This window comes from Acomys minous (genome assembly GCF_964271855.1).
Source record: "Acomys minous genome assembly, chromosome: 5".
Lineage (NCBI taxonomy): Eukaryota > Metazoa > Chordata > Mammalia > Rodentia > Muridae > Acomys > Acomys minous.
This window is the reverse complement of record NC_140494.1, coordinates 57,280,296-57,285,900: the sequence shown is the minus strand read 5'-3', so window position 1 is coordinate 57,285,900 and position 5,605 is coordinate 57,280,296.

Genomic DNA, 5,605 nt, shown 5'->3' with positions numbered 1-5,605 from the left:
GGGGCTAGAGAGATGGCTCAGAGTTTAGAGTCCTGGCTGTTCTTCCAGAGGGCCTGTGTTCAATTCCCAGCAACAACACGGCAGCTCACAATTGTCTGTAACTCCAGGATCCAACAACCTTACACAGACATACATATATAGAGAAAACACAAATGTTCATAAAAATAAAAGCAAATTTAAAAAGGAATAATTTTTTTTAAAAGATTGGGCTGTATGCAATCCTGTAGGGCATTTTCTTAATTAGTGATTGATGGGGGCGGGTCCCCGTTGTGCGAGGTACAATCCTGGGTTCTATTAGAAAGCAGCACTACTCCTCGGCCTCTGCACCTGCACTCCTGCCTCCCCGTTCCTGCTCAGTTTGAGTTCCTGTCCTAATATCCTTTAATGATAAGAAGTGGTTTGGGAGTATAAGCCAAAAAAATCTTTTCCTCCCCAAGTTGTTTTGCTCATGGCGTTTTATGACAGCAATAGCAACCCTAACACAGATGCTTGGCAAATATTGTTTGCCGTGTGTTGGCTTTGTGACTTTTTTTTTTGATATCACAGTTACTGCTTTTTATAAAATCACAGTTAATATGTAATTTCATCATTCTGGATTTTGAGTGATGGTTAGGAAAGACGTCTCACCTCTCTTTTTTACTGTCTCTGTGTGTTTGTGATGTGTTTGTGCCAGGTGCTCCTGTGTGGGCCGGAGGACAGCCTTGTGGGGTCAGTTTTCTTTCTGCCTTTGCATGAGTTCTGGCGACTGAGCAGGTCCCTCGGCTTTTGTGGCAAGCACCTTTGCCCTTCTGAGTCACCTCACTAACCCGAGACTTCTCATATCTGAAGATATAAAACAATCCAGTGGTAGTGCTCTCTGACCCACATATGACTTTCCTACCAAGTGCTTTGGAATATTTATTAAAATTAAAAGGCGAGCTGGGTACTTGGCAGATGCCAGGCAGGAGGAGCTGCAGTGGGCAAGTGAGCTTTCTGGAGGTGACCCACTGTTTTGCATGGCTTCCATGGGTGTACCTTGGAAAGGCATGGCCCTGGGGGCTCCATCTCCAGACTGCTCCCTGCTGCTGCTGCTGCTGTGCCTTCTCATGTTTGTCATTGCTGTGGTCCTCATATATCTGTCATGGTGTGACTGGGTGTGGGGAGACCCTCACTGCCTACAGTCTGGTGTGAGTGCTTCCTGGGTGACAACCCACTCTGTTGGGCGATTTTCCTGCAGTCAATATGAAGATGAACTTTCATAAAATAATGTTGTTTAGATGAATTAATGATTTTATGTAATTCCTGATTTGATTTAAATAGTTTTAGAAAGTTAGGTTAAGATGTTTTCGTCAGTGGCTCTGAGGCAGAAATTGTTTTTTAAGATTTATTTATTTATCATGTATACAGTATTCTGTCTGCAAGCCAGAAGAAGCCACCATGTGGTTGTGGGAATTGAACTCAGGACATTTAGAAGAGCAGACAGTGCTTTTAACCTATGAGTCATCTCTTCAGCCCAAGGCAGAAAATCTTGAGGAACAATTTTAAGTCATAAAAGTACATTCTTTTTTTTCCCCTTTGGTTTGGTTTGGTTTTTCAAGACAGGGTTTTTCTGTGTAGCCTTGGCTGTCCTGAACTTGCTTTGTAGACCAGGCTGGCCTGGATCTCACAGACGTTCAACTGCCTCTGCCTCCCAAATGCTGGGATCAAAGGTGAGTGCCACCCCGCCCGGCTGAGAAGCAAAATTGGGTACAAGAAATTAATTACCAGCTAGGCTCAGCGGCTCATGCCTGTAACTCCAGCACTCTGTGAGTTCAGGCCAGCCTATCTACAAAAAGAGTCCAGGACAGCCAAGGCTACAATGGAGAAACCCTGTACAGAGAAACAAAAGAAAAGATCCCCCACCCCCACAAAAACAAAATAAAGTAGAGATAGGAACACTAGCCCATGCCTATAAAATACTCTAGGGAAACTGTATTGATTGCTTTTCTCATTGTTACAACAAAACAGCTGGTAAAAGCCACTCAGGGAAGGAGAGAGGGAAAGGCTTGTTTTCAGCTACAGTTCTGGCAGGTTTGGGCGGATACAGCCGGTCCTTGCAGGGGAAGCAGGGCAGCAGCAGCATTGCAGGCCTGCTGGTTCCACAATCAGGAAGCGGGAGAAGATGCTGATGTTCAGCTCATTTTCTTCTTAAGCTCAGACTGGGACCGTAACTAGGGTGGGTACTCCCAGCTCAGTTAGCCTGATCTGGAAGGCCCTTTGCAGACATGCTCAAGGCTTCACACCTGCTGGGTGATTCCGGATCCTCTGAAGTCAACAAGCAAAAGTAAGCAGCCCAGAGCCTATTGCAGATCCGCAAGGCTGAGGCTTGCTGAACCATATGGCAACATCTGTATTAAAAAAAAAAAGTTGAAGAGAAAGGGAAATAGCAATATTTAAGGTAAACTCTTAGGTCAAGTTTGTTCCTGTTGCTGTAACAGAATCATTACAGCAGTAGGAAATTTGTAAAGAAAAGGCCTTTAAAAAAATTATTTACTCAACGGTGGAGAATGTCCTGTCCATTGTCTAGATCTGGGTAGGGGTTTGAAGTTTACGGCCTGTAATGTCCTTGGCTGGTGCCATAGTTTGACCGGGACCCCTGGGCCCAAATCTGCCTATCATAATGTTCTTCTTGTAGGTTTCTAGGACCCTCTGGATCCTTCTACTTTGCCATTCTCCCATGCTTCTCTCATCTAGAGTCCCAATAGGATATCATCCCCTGTCCCAGTTTCCTGGTAAGTGAAGACTTTCATAGGACATGCCCCTTGGGCTACTGTGCAAATGTAAGTGAGTATACAGTATTTGATTCTTTCTGCTTCTGGGTTAACTCACTCATTATGATCATTTCTAGTTCAATCCATTTGTCCACAAATGGGGTATGACTTTCACACGTACTCTGGTGGCTCATATTTGACCATGTCCCCTGGATGGGGAGACCTGGTGGCACTCAGAGGAAGGATAGCAGGCCACAAAGAAGAGACTTGATACCCTATGAGCATATAAAGGGGGAGGAAGTCTCCCTCAGTCACAGTCATAGGGGAGGGGATTAAGGGGAAAATGGGAGGGAGGGAGGAATGGGAGGATACAAGGGATGGGATAACCATTGAGATGTAATATGAATAAATTAATAAAATAAAAAAATTATTTATTTAGTTTTTTATGTACATAGGTGTTTTGCCTACATGAATGTCTGTGTGAGGGTGTCAGATCATGAAGTTACAGACAGGTGTGAGCTGCCATGTGGTTGTTGGGAATTGAACCCTGGTCCTCTGAAAGAGCAGTCAGTGCTCTTATCCACTGAGCCATCTCTCCAGCCCCATCACCTTTTTTTTTTTAGGTTTTTGAGACAGGGTTTCTCTGTGTAACAGCCCTGGCTATCCTGGACTCCCTTTATAGACCAGGCTGGCCTCAAACTCCCAGCAATCTGCCTGCTTCTGCCTCCCGAGTGCTGGGATTAAAGGCATGTGCCACCAGCGAAAAGGCTTATTTTGGCTCACATTTCTGGAGCCTGGAAGGCTCAAGAATCTGTGCCTGAATCTGCATCACGTAACAGAAGCACTCGTGAGAGTCAGGACTTTGCAGGAAGGGCCAGACACTTCAACAATGCTATCTCAGGAGCTCTGAAAGTAAAAACTAATTAATGATCACAAGAAAGACAGCAATCTCTCAAGACCCTGTCTCTCAGATCTATTATGTTGACAATCAATTTCAACTATTCCAAGCCACAGCAACTTATTTGGAACAATTCTAGCAATATTTAATACTAACATGTGAAGACATTTGTAGATGGTAGGTATTGTATATAAGCAAAGCTTAACCAACTCCCTTAATGTTAATACATGTGGGGCTGGAGCAATAATGGCTCAGCGGTTAAGAACATTGCCTGTGCTTCCAGAGGACCCGGGTTCAAGTCTCCGCTTTATGAGGATCCGACACCCTCACACAAACATACACGAAGGCCAAACACCAAATGTACATAAAGATAAAATAAAAATAAATGACAATACATGTCAACATGCGGCTCAGTGATGGCTCAGTGGGTAAAGTGCTTGCCATGCAGCCATGGAGACTCCAGTTTGGGTCCCCAGCATCCAGAATGGTGGCCTGCCTGTAATCCTAGCACTCAGAAGGCAGAGCTAGGAGATCCCTGGGGCAAGTTGGCTAGGTAGACCAGCCAGAGGAGTGAGGTCTGGGTTCAAGTGAAAACCTGCCTCAGTATGTATAATGAAGAGCAACTGAGGAAGACACCTCATGTCAACCTCTGGCCGCCACCTAACTCCATTTCATGTGTATAAAGGTGCACCTGCAAAGACACACGTGCCCATACATGTGACTGTGCACACTTAACACATACATACTACACATGCAAAATTTAAATATTAAGCACTTTTAAATCTTTTTCCCCTCTGCTTTTAAATCTTTAACAAGTTAGCTGGGCTTGGTGGCACACACCTTTAATCCCAGCACTCCAGAGGCAGAGGCAGGCGGATCTCTGTGAGTTCCAGGCCATACAAAGCAAGGCCAGGACAGCAAAGGCTACACACAGAAACCCTGTCTTGAAAAACAACATAACAACAACAAATCGATATTTTTTTATGCTATCAGGTGAGGTGTATTTATTTATTTATTTATTTATTTATGTCAGGAATTCATTATGGTGCTTAGCCTGGTCTTGAACTTCTGGCAGTCCTCCTGCCTCAACTCCCAAGTTCAGAATACAGACATGCATTACCACAGCCAGCTTGCCATCAGGTAAATCCTAAAATGTTTGTAGGTTTGAATTTGAGAAGTTTTAGAAAAGAACGGAGGCCAGGCATAGTGGCTCACACCTGTAATCCCAGCACTTAGAGATGCAGAGGCAGGTGGATCCCTGTGAGTTCGAGGCCGACCTAGTTTACAGTTTGAGTCCAGGACAGACAAGGGTACACAGAGAAATACTTTCTCTGAAAAAAATAAATAAATAAACAAGAAAGAAAGACAGAAAGGAGGAGGTGCAGTCTATTTTTTCTATTCATTAAATCTGGACTAATGTTGGGGGCTGTTTTGATGAATAAAATGTAGCCTAAGTAATTAATTCTGTACAACTTTTGAACCTTGCAACTTCTCTTCTTGGAACTCAGGTGAGACTAGCCTGCAAATGGGCTAGCCTACAGCTGCTGTTATCTTCTCTGTGAGTGAGACCAAGGGCAAGCTCAAGCAAAGTGCACCTGTGTGGGTGGCTCTGTCAGACCCCAGCAGCTGCCTGTGATTCCAGTCCGAGCTGCCAAACCACAGAAGAGCAAGCAGCTGAAGTACGCATTTTGAGCCACTAATTTGGAATACAATTTGCAATAAATAATTCTATAATATTGTCTGGGGAGTTACTGAATTAAAAAAAGAAATGAAAAGGAAAGGAAATAACGACTCCTTGGTATGGTCGAGGACAATGTTTATTGTGAAAATGTGGGAGGGTACAGCCAGAGTCACAGGCATCTGGGAGAGTCGAGGGTAGGCGTGACCCTGGGGAGAAGGGGAGGGGAAGGGAGAGGGGAGAACAGGGCAACAAAGTGAAGCAGCCAAGAGGCCCAAAGGTACAAAGAGGCCAGTTAGC